Source organism: Dasypus novemcinctus, chromosome 3 (assembly GCF_030445035.2).
Source record: "Dasypus novemcinctus isolate mDasNov1 chromosome 3, mDasNov1.1.hap2, whole genome shotgun sequence".
Lineage (NCBI taxonomy): Eukaryota > Metazoa > Chordata > Mammalia > Cingulata > Dasypodidae > Dasypus > Dasypus novemcinctus.
Window position 1 is genome coordinate 102,718,193 of NC_080675.1, and position 12,388 is coordinate 102,730,580.

Below are 12,388 nucleotides of genomic sequence, written 5' to 3' on the forward strand. Positions count from 1 at the left end.
ATACTACCGTAAAGCTGTGAATAACTTGGGCTTTGAAGTCTACCAGGGCTGTTTTCGAATCCAGGTTCCACCAATCAATTGTTACGTGAACATGAGAAAGTTACTTGATCTCTCTGAACCTCAGTTTCCTTATTTGTAAAAGGTGATATTAATAACTTCCTTGAAGGATGTGGTGAGAAATATATGATAATGATATCTGTAACTAATGCAATACCTACCATTTGATGAGGGTACAAGTGGCATCTATTATATATTGAGGATCAGCCCGTGTGTTTCAGTTTTCAATTCCAAGTTTAAAAAAAAAATGCTTCAATTCAGAATTCATTATTTTGAGGTAATTAACTTGGCCTGGTTTCAAGTTTGGTTTTCATAACTATGCTTGAAAATCTTTGCTAGTAAGGTTTTGCATAGAATAATTGCTCCTAAGTGGAGACACTGATCAGGGTCTGCTTTTTGGAAAGAAAGTTGTGATCTGACAAATAATAAGTCAGATTGTGCCATTTCCCCAACTCCTCTCTTCTTAGAATCAACTACATGGAAATCCTTCTTGACCACCTCAGGTAACACTGCTCATTAGCATCTGCAAGGGGGACAGGGTACTTCAGGGACTTTCCAAATGTTGTGCCCATCCAGATAAAATTTTATAAACTTGCCAAGAAAGAGAATGCATTCCCACTAATACTTGCCTCTCAGGAAAAAAAAAAACTCTTGCTCACAAACTGCCATTTTCAAGATCCGCTTAGCATTCTTTATCCACAGCTATTGTTAACCTGTACAAGTAGAAAAAACAAAGATAGTTTATTGACATCAAACAATACAGATAGCAACTCAAGCCCAATGCAGTTCTATTTTATAGTTCCCATTTTATAATGCCTTTTTATTTAATTATTGTATTAAATTTTATAGTTCCCATTTAATTATTTAATTAAATAATTATTTAATTATTGTATTAATTGAAAATATATTTACTGAGAATCTATTCTGCATTAGGTGCTTAGAAAGGCAATGCCTATCTAGTATCTAGGTAAATATCCAACAAGGATAGTACAATTAATGTCATAGAAGTGTCAGAGTCCTAGCAACAATTGAGTAAAGTGGATGGAGATTATTGCAGCTGCAGTGATGAAAGAAGACCAAGTGGAAAAATGTGACATTAGAGCCAAACTTTAATAAATAGTAAAGATTACAATATGTAGATAGAGTTTGAGGAATCCTTTCAATCCAGTGGTGCAATAAGAGAAATGACAGGTAAGTTCAAGACTCACTGGAGAAAAAAAAAAGACTCACTGGGATAATGGTGAAGAATACAGGTTGCTTGGAGAAAAAAAAATTGTTTAATAGGTCATGTTAAATTACACCAAAAATGTATAAAAGTCTATAGACTAAAATGTAAACCATAATGTAAAACATAAGATAACTAAAAATACATAAAATTGTATAGTCTAAAATATAAACCATGATGTAAACCTAAATGGAACCATGTTTGAAAGCTATCATTTCAATATCTGTACATTAGCTGCAGTAAATTTAATATGAATATGTAAAAAGATCACTGTTGGGTAAGGGACAAAGGGTTTGATGTTGGATATGTGGGAGTACCATATATTGTATATGTGAATTTCTGTGACCTAAAACTTATGTCAAGAGAAACTTAATAATCAGGTAGACACTGAGGAAGAAATGGAAGAAATTGCCTTGCCCCTGTACTTACAGGGCAACACCTGTAGCTGTGATGAAAGGCAAAATGTCAAAAACAAATCTTTTCCATTTTTTCCTTTCTTTGATACCCCAATTTATTTTCCTTTATTTCATTTTTCTAAATTTCTATGTATTCATATCTAACTTTTAAATCCATCACTATATTCCATTTTTCTATTAATGGAACCTGGCAATATTTTGGGCTTCCTTTTTGAAGAAGTTTTGGACTACAGAGAGGTTCAACTATGGTGGGGGAGGAGCACTTGTGTGGGGTGTCATTAGTGGGGGGCACATGGTTGGGGGGGAGTTCTCCAGGGCATATATACAGTGTACATAGAAAGGATTGGATATTTTCATAGTGGTTTCAGTTGGAAACGACAGATGAGAGAGTGCTGTATTCCTGACCAGGGGAGCTCTATCACATTCCCCAATGGAACAACAATCTCCCCAGTGCAATGGCAAAGACCAATAAAGATAGATGGTCCAACAATGAGCCCTTGATACTGATGGCTCCAATTATGAGCCTGTGTGCCTGAAATATGAACTAGGCCTATAGCTGTGGGATGCCTAAGAGTTACCTCCTGAGAGCCTCCATGTTGCGCAAATGTGGCCACTCTGTAAGCCAAACTCAGCATGTAGATACATTGCCTTCCCCCCAGCATGGGACATGACTCCCGGGGATGAGCCTCCCTGGCACCAAGAGATTACTACCAAGCACCAGTGATGTAACTGCAAAAAGACCATGAACAAAGAGGTCAACTCAGATCAGCAGAATATCTCAGCCCACATGTAATATCAGGTGTTAAAAACTTCTTTTTGACTTTGGATAAAAAAGGGGGAAATGGAAAGGACAAGTGAGTTTATACGGCTTTGAGTCTCCAAAAAAGAGTCGGGAGGTCATCAGGCGGTGATGCTTATGCATGTTTGCATGCCTCGGCAGGATACCAGAGACAGTCAAAGTAGATGGAAACCCAGGTGCTGATTCTCCTGAGGGCTGCAGTGATCCACAGGTTCTATGGTCAAGGCAGATGGATCTGGAGTTCAGGGCCATGTCAGTTGGTCCTACTTTGGAGTTTGGAGTTCCTGAGTGTGATGGAGTTGGACTCAGATATAACCTTTCTATGCCTCTTCTGTTACTTTTACTGGACCTGTGGTTGGCATTTGGGTTGGTGTAAACCCAGGAGATCTGACTCTCTAAACTGCCCATGTGACAGCCAGGCCCTGGGCCTCAGCAGACTTGCTGATCCTACCCTCTGGTTTCTTGGACTTACCCTGACCAGCTGACAGAGAGGTGAAGAGGGTCAACCACCACACCAGGGAGCCAAGAGTGCCTACAGCTGCAAAGAGGAGAATTGCATCCATCATCCATGTGGAATCTAAATCCCCTCTTGATGCAGAGGGGGACTGGACATAGCCATCCCAGGTCCACAGGATGGAGGAATAAAGTATGAATTAGAGTGGACTTACTGGTGTTCTGCTGGGGAACTACTGTGATTAGTAAGGGAAGAAATTGTAGTAGTGATGTGGAGAGGATGGCCATGGTGGCTGCTGATGATTACAAGAGGGAAGAAGAGATATGGTGTGGGGCATTTTCAGGATTTGGAGTTATCCTAGGTGGTACTGCAGGAACAGATGCTGGATGTTATGTGTCATAGCCCACTGGGTGGACTGGGGGAGAGTGTGGAGAATGCGGACCACTGTTCATGTGGTGCAGCAGTGCTCCAGAATGTATACATTCACCAGGTGCAGTGGATGTGCTGCAATGATGGAAGAGGTTGTTGATGTGGGAGGGGTGGGGTGGGTGGGGTGGGGGGTACATGGGGACCTCATATTTTTTTAATGTAACATTTAAGAGAAAATAAAGAAAAAGAAGAAGAAAAAAGGAGAACAGTGGAAAATAAGATGAAGCTAGTTGTGTCTGGCCATAGGCTCTAACTTAAGATGACAGAGCACTGTTAATAGATAGCAGGGAGCAAATGGAGACTTAGGAAAAAAGAATTAATACGACTAGTGCTCAAAGAAGTTGATTCCTCTGATAATGTGGCAGATAAATTGGAAGGAAGTGACAAGAAAGAAAGGAAGCAAAATTAAGAGATTTTTGTAATTGTGTAGATCCCATTTGAGGAAATCTTCCTCATCGCCAAAACCATTTCTTTCCTTAGAACAGAGAAATCCTCACTCTCTGATTTTCACACTATTTTTTATCCCTCTCAATTACCTGTTTTTCCAAGGGAACTAAGACAACTGCATCCTTGAAGATTCAGATGTGGTCCCCCAAAATTCAACCAGATCCTATGAAGGATCATTACAGACCCACACAAATAGATGAATAAAACAGTGACACAATAAAACAGAAGATAATTACAGCACCAGGGCCAGCTACCATGTGAGAGTGCAGAGATCTGGCATTTCCAGAATGAGATTACCTGGTCTGGAGAATTATCACCCAGGGTTGTCTTGTTTTTCATAGGCCAGCCAAATGGAGAAGCTTCTAATAAAAGGAAATTAGAAGTTAGGAATTTCTCATGACAAAGAGGTCTTTAAAAATTACCTGGAATATTTTAGATCATTTAAAATGACCTATTCATTTGTAATCATTTATAATAATTTCAATAGTACATATTTATCTAAGTACTCAAAAATATAGAATAGTATTTTTAAAAGCCTGAAGGCAGATTTTTATGAGCTTTCATAAAAAGAAGATAATATTTTAAAATATCAAAGTAAAAGTGACTTTGTAAATCAATCTAAATCAAGCCAATGCAATGACAATTAAGAGTCTTTCATTGGACTTTTAAATAATAAATCAACTTTGTTGATGCATATTAATAAAACATACAATTTACCCAAAGTATACAATCAATGGTATTTGGTATAATCACATAGTTACATGTTCATCACTTCAATCATTATTAAAGTATTTTCACTGTTTCAATAATAACAAACAACAAAAACAAACAAACAAGAAAATTCCTCACCTCTCAATTTCTATTTCCCCTGCTGTACATAGCTGCTATTTCTGGCTATTCTTGTACAATTATTTTTTTGTTTATTAAGCTGTTTTATTGAGATACTCACCTGCCATATGATCTACCCAAACCATGTAATGAATGGCTTCTTTCTTTAGTTCTTAAAAAGTACTTTATTGTAAAATTGTAAAATAAGTAGAAAAATGATTTGAAAGAAATTACAAATTTTAAAAGAGAATGGAAGGCCAGGTTAGATTTAATATAATCAATTATAAAAATAGATAGCATAGAAGCAAGCCTTTATAAATGTAAATAATAATTAAAATGTGATAGAAATTAATTATAACATAATTCTAATTTTTATATTACAACTCTAACTATTGGACATAATAATATCTAAGAATGAAGTAAATTATTGGTCTAGATATTTAATTGCCATTTAGGCCATAATTCTTTCTAGATAATCAAATTCTTATTGGGGAAGCCTTCATATCTTATTGGAATGAATTACAGTAGATAACAAATTGCCAACTAATAATTTTATGAGGCAGAAAAACTCAAAATCTTTTTCAACAGTAGTCATGTTAACTCATTACTGATCTGGATAGATTATTTAAATTAAAGAGTATGAATAAGAAAGATTTAAAGAAAAATTAAGTGTCCAAAAATATATCCCTTCACCAGTCTTGCTCACTAAAAACAAGTGTTCATTTTGTATGAAGAAAATTACAAAATACTGATCATAGGAACTATTTGCCAATTGCACTAATTATTGTTCTTATATTACAGTATTGTTATTTTATATTTATCTGGTCTACTCCAGCTCTTTTTTTCTTTTGGTTACTATTTGCATGGAATACCTTTTTCCAACCTTTCACTTTTAACTTGGTTATGTCCTTACATCTGAAGTAGGTCTCATATAGACAATATTTGGAGGCTCATATTTTTTATCCTTATTACCAATTTAAGTCTTTTGATTGGTTTAATCCATGAGCATTCAATGTTATTACTGTAAAAGTATTACTTACTTAAACCATTTAGTCATTCTCTGTTGTCATATCATTCTATTGTCTGTCTTCTTATGCTTTGGTTTACTCTCCTAAAGTCTTCATTTCTAAACTCTTCTCCAAATCTCTGGCCCTTGATTTTTTTTCCTTTCAAGCTGCAGCACCCCCTTTTTGATTCTTGTACATTTGATCTTTTGGCAATATTTTCTATCAGTTTTTTGTTTGTCTGTGAAACTTTTGGATGGCAGACCTTCATTTCTGAAGAACAGTTTTGCCAGATACACAATTCTTGACTAGCAGTTGTTCTCTTTCAGTACCTATTACATCATACCACTTTCTTCTCTCCTGCATGGTTTCTGATAGGAGGTCAGCACTTAATCTTATCAAGTTTCCCTTGTATGTGATGCTTTGCTTTTCTATTGCTGCTTTCAGAATCCTCTCTTTATCTCTGATATTTTTCATTCTGAATAGTGGGTGTCTTGGGATAGGTCTATTCAGATTTATTCTGTTAGGGGTGCATTGTCCTTCTTGGATATTGATATTTATGTCCTTCATAAGGGTTGGAAGTTTTCAATCATTATTTCCTCAAATATTCTTTCTGCTCCTTTTCCATTCTCTTTTCCTTCTGAGACACCAAAAATGTGAAAGTCTGTGTGTTTCACATTATAATTCAATTTCCTGAGACTCTGTTCCATTTTTTTTTCCATTTTTGTCTCTTTCTGTTCTCCTGTCTTTTCTAGTTGAGGTGTTCTGTCTTTGAAGTCACTAATTCTGTCTTCAAGCAATTCAAATCTGCTCTTAAGTGCCTCTAATATATTTTTAATCTCATTCATCATATCTTTCATTTCCATAAATTCTGTTACTTTTCTTTGGAGGCTTTCAAATTGTTCTTTAGGTTCTCCCAGTGTCTTCTTAATGTCCTGTATTTCTTTAGTCATATTTTCTTTAAATTCGTTGAAGTTATTTAGAAGAGTTGTGTGATTATCACTGATTAATTATCTTAAATCCTGCATTTCTTCAGGATGTTTGGTTTGTTCTTTTGGCTGGGTCATCTCTTCTTGTTTCCTAATATGGCTTGTAATTTTTTGCTGATGTGTAGGCATCTGAATATGTTGGTGAATTTACTCTGATGGCCAATTTCTCCCTTACCTTTTTTTTTTTTTTTTACAGTTCTTCTTAGATATTTGGTTCAATTGATTCTCAATCTTTAAAATTGCCCAGCTTAAGTTTTCAAAATTGGGCAGGGACTCACTAGTGGGACACAGATTTTTTCCCAGTGGTTGATTACAGAAAGCACAAACTGTTTTTGTCCATGTAACTTCAAAACCAGCCAGCAGATTGTACTAATCAGCACACCTTTCCATGGAGGTGTTTCAGACTTGGCTTTCCTGTGTTCCTGTGTTGAACTGAAAGATTGGAGATTCAAAGAGAGTTCTGCTGGCTGAATTCACTGACAAAAAGCACCCTGACCTCCCCTCCCTTTTCCTTTGAAATAGCTGACAGGGAGGAAGATGTCTGTACCCCTCTCAGTTAGCTGCAGTGAGACAGCTTAATATCTTGGGGTTGAGGGTAGGGGAGCCCTTCCTGGCTGCCATGGGGGCTCAGGAACTCACATTTGTCATTTTGGCTTAGTTTCTCTGTCCCTCACCCTCCTAGGAGTTATGTAGCACTGTCCTAATCTGCTGACCCCCAAAGCAGGTCCCTCAGACTGTTTGTGGCTCTTTCTCAGTTGTTTTTGTGAAAGCATTCAGTTCTGCCTTTTATTGTATCTCCATCTCCCCACAATCCATTTTCACTGGATTTTTAATATTAATGCTAGAAATGAAAACCCCTTTTCTTTTAAGGTTGTTTTGCTGGAATGAGTTAAACTGGGAATTATCTGCAGTCTCTTATCTCTTTCCACACCAAACATAAACTCATGTGCAAAAGAAAAAAATTAAGACCAATGTATTGAGATCAACAAAGCTAAAACATTGTAGAGAGAGAAAGAGAAAGGTACAGAAGAGCAAGAAAAAAGAAGTGGGAAGCAGATGAGGCTCAAGCAATTGGGCTCCCGTCTACCTTACAGGAGGTCCAGGGTTCGATGCACAGGGCCTCCTTGTGAAGGCAAGCTGGCCTGTGTGGTGAACTGGCCCACGCAGACTGCTGGCCTGCACAGAGTACTGCCCCATGCAAGAGTGCTGCCCCATGTGGAGAGATGGTGCAGAAAGATGACACAACAAAAAGAGGCATAGAGGAGAGATAATAAGAGATGCAGCAGATGAGGGAGCTGAGGTGGCACAAGAGAATTATCTCCTGTCTCCCACTCCAGAAGGTCCCAGGATCAGTTCCTGGAGCCACCGATTAAGAATACAAGCAGACACAGAAAAACACACACAGAATGGATACAGAAAGCAGACAGTGGGGGCAGGGAAGGTGGGCGGAGAAATAAATAAATCTTTTTTAAAAAAAGAAAGAGAAAAGAAGTGAATGAGAAAACAAAACCCACAGGTGTGTTATTAAGTGCTTCCTCAGCATCCACTATTGGGCCCCCGATCACTGGAGAGATAAATTCATAGTTTGTTTTAGCTATTTTCAACTTGTTTGAATTTTATTTCTGACACTTGTAACTCAGAGTTCTGATAACATTTGAAAAGGTACAAATATACCAAAATTCAAAGAAATTTCATGCAAAATGTTATCATTGTGTGTCCCAAACTGACAAATATTTTTAATAAATGATCATATTCAGTACTTTGGGAAGGGAACTATAATGGATGCACTCATCCTCAGCTGGTACACATCTATTGGGAGAATTGATACCATGAATAAAGAGTCAAAAATGATATGCCCTATTAATTCCAGTTACATAAATCCATAAAAATAAATAATCTGAAATGCAGACAAAGGTTTATGCAAGGATTTTCAAGGCAGAATTTAAAAATTGAAGTTAATCTAAATGTACAATGAAGTAATAGCAAAAATAATTATTATAGAGACATAATGTACTATGCATTCATTAAAAATTGTACAGTAATAGAATAGCTATGTGAGAGAACTCCCAAAACACATTAATCAAAAAAAGCAGACTATAAAATGTAGAGACCATACAATCCCATTTTGAAAACTTGTGTTTATATGTAGGCATAGATAAATACTAGAAATAAATACACCAAAATATTACCAATAAATATATTTCTATAAAATGATTTTGGAGGGATTTCTTCTATTTCCTTATTTTTAATATCTAATAAATAAATTTGATATAGTTAGCATGCATTATTTTTATTTGGTGTAAAAATATTATTTTCTCAAAGAAATGAAACTATGGAGGATTTCACATAAAAGATTATGGGAAATACAGGGTCTGAGATCTACTTATCAATACCCCATTGATTTTAATAACAGAATCACAATTTAAACAAACTTAGGAGAGAGAATGACTTTTTTAGTTTAGTCATCTATACTGTGTCAGAGGCAAGAATGAAGTTGAATGTTCATGACATCTGAAACCTAGGACGAGAAAACTGCTCAGTTTTTCTATTTCAACCTTTTATTATTTTTTCCCTCATATCTTTTTTTAAGTATCCTAGATTAGATTTTTGGCAGCAGGAAATATAATTGCCAACAGTTAACCACATCCCACAGCTCCAAAAGGAACTGAGATTTGTTTTCTCTTTGTTCTCAATCTCAGACATTCTGGGGCAAAGTTCTGATTGGCCCATCTCAGGCAGGGGCTCAAGTCATTCAACTGAGGCAAGGGGATATGCCATTATGACTTAGCTTGGCTCAGAGCCCAAAATTTGACCAGTCAGTAGTGGTCAGGGAGGAAGGGGTTGGTGATTTGGGCAGACAACAGAGTAGACTTCAACAAAATGTGCATATGACTTTAAACTAAACAGAATGTCCCTTGACAAAGCTTTATATCAAATGATATGGAAAGTCTTCAGTCACTATGCAGTTGGGGAATAGATCTTGTCATAGATGTAGTCCTGACAGGAAGAAGAAGGACAGAGAAAAGTAGGCTTTGCTCTAAATGGGAACAAATAAAACTGAGGATCTAGGAATCCCTGCTAGCACCTGTGAATATTGATTAACCAATTGAAAAGGAAATCCAATGAAATTTCCAAATTGCAAATGCCACTTCTTCAAAACAAATTATGGGGATACTTAGTATAAGGTCCAACTAGTGAACTTTTATATATACATATACATACATATATATACACATACACACAGTTTCCAAGTATACAGAAAGGATCAAAAATAATAAAATAAAAGAATTATATAACCTATAGAAAAGTTTAAAAAATGCAAATAAATTAGAACAGAAATTATGAAGAAAATGATGATATTTATAAAATAATAGGAATGTTAGGAATGCTGATAGATTGACAAAGATATATGAAGTACATGTTGCATTCAGAGCCATTTTCATTACATCTCTGAGAATGATCTTTATTTGTTCCTTTTTGAAATAAGTATGAACTGTAATTTCTAAATCAGTTGATGTAAATTCCTTCCTATAGAATGATATGTGTGCATATATTATATACTTCCCAAACTAAAACTTAGCTTGTGAGAACTGAAATAATGCAAAATCACTGGGAATAGGCTTATATCAGCAGAAGGAAGATAAAGAAACTGACTAGTTACATAAATAAATAAAGATGTCCCTTTAACAATGGTAAATATTAGGGAGCTGATGTGGCTCAGTGGTTGAGTGCTGGCTTCCTACAAACAGGTCCCGGGTTAAATCCCAGTCCCAGTACCTCAAAAAGAAAAAAAAAGATAAATTTTGGAAAACCCAGATAGCCATGTCCAGATAAATGGGTGGGCTGTCCTAAGGATTCTATTTTTAACTCTTATGATGGTGTGCATTTCCTGGTCTGGAGATATGGACATTAATCTCCATCAAAACTTGATGTGATTAAATATCAAATAATCTAGCTAACTCCTCTTCTTCTAATTCCCTCTCATTAACATTCTGATCATCAATTGACTTCCCAGATAATTCCTGATAATGAAAGAATAAATTAAATATATTGGAAGTCCTGCCACTTGGCAGATATTTTTGTGACAATTAATACATTGGCAACTTGATGTATGTTTCCCATCTGGTGTCAATTTACTTAGTGTCAAAAAGAATTTCCTTATATAACCAACTCGGTAACACTGAAAAGACTCCCAGTTGTGAGGCCAAGACCATGGTCAATTCACAAAAGAAATGTCTCCTGAGGGACCAGCAATCAGACCCCTCCTGGAGATATTACTACTGCATCGTATGCTTATTTAACCATACAGAACAAAACAATTTCTCAGTTAAGATGGAAAATAACAATGTTATTTTAATCTGGGACACCTAAATAGTAGCAACATACTTGGAAACTCATGATATTGATATAATAGAAAGTTAGGAAAGAAACATCATGAAACATTTGTCATTCAAGAAATTTTTCTTAATAATGAATCTACGGTAAATTTTCTGCATTGCCATCTTCATGTTTTGTTCCTCAATGTATAAATTACTGGATTCAAAAGAGGAGTGAGAATTGCATCAAAAATGTCAAGGAATTTTTCTAGGTGTGAGGTAGGGTGGGGCCAGATATAAGCAAATATGCAAGGACCAAAGAACAAAACCACCACCATAATATGAGATGACAAAGTAGAGAGGGCCTTGGATTAGTCCCCTGCAGAGTGTTTGCAAACAGTGACCAGGATAGAAATGTAAGAGATGATCAATATGAAGAATGCTCCCAGGGATATAAACCCACTTTTGACTGTGACCATGAACTCTAGTCTGTAGGTGTCTTTGCTGGAAAATGTGATGAACTGAGGAAGATCACAGTAAAAACTATCCAACACATTAGGGTCACAGAAAGGCAATTTATAACAAAAGCCTATTGAATCACAGAATGGATGAAGCCAATTATCCATGCAAGAACCAGAAGAAAACTACACATTGTTCGGCTCATAATTGTCAAGTAGTGGAGAGGCTTGCATATGGCAATGTATCTGTCAAAGGCCACGGCTATGAGCAGTACGATCTCTGTGCCACCAACGACGTGAATGAAGACGATCTGAGTGATGCAGCCTCCAAAGGAGATGACTTTCTGCTTTCTGAAAAGGTCATAAATCATCCTGGGAGTAAGGACAGAAGAAACAGCCAGGTCAATGAAGAAAAGATTGGCCAATAAAAAGTACATGGGGCAATGTAAGTGAGGGTCAGCTGTCCTTATGAGCACAATGAAAGAGTTTGCCATTATGCTTGCCATGTAAAACATGGAGGAGAACACAAAGAGAAGTTGGATCTCCCAGGAATTGGAGAGTCCCAGGAACACAAACTCAGACACAACAGAGTGATTCACTCCATCCATTGACTTATGAGTTCAAGTGCCTCCAGTATTACCAGATAAAAGAAATTGAAGAGGAAATTAAAATTAGAATTGTAGTAATGTCTGAGAATTATAATGATTAAATTGTCAAGGTATTCACACTGCAAGACTATATATCACCTCAATTCATTCTCAGTCTTTTAATCACTAAACAAACATTTTACATTTGGTCACTTAAGCAGATGAGTCACTACCATATGCAATATCCCTATCATCATGGCCTTCTAGGATTATCCACCTATAAACAAAATAATGTAAGAAGTATGGAAACATAGTAGATGTGCATTGCAAAGACTGAGGTCAGGAAGGTGATGCATTGTAACACAAAGAGAGAAGAATG

General features: G+C 36.3%; 1 pseudogene; it reads right to left on the reverse strand.

Moving 5' to 3' along the window:
- Positions 1 to 11,066: 11,066 nt before the first annotated feature.
- LOC101424446 (olfactory receptor 4F21-like) lies at positions 11,067 to 12,030 on the reverse strand (annotated as a pseudogene).
- Between the last annotated feature and the right edge of the window lie 358 nt (positions 12,031 to 12,388).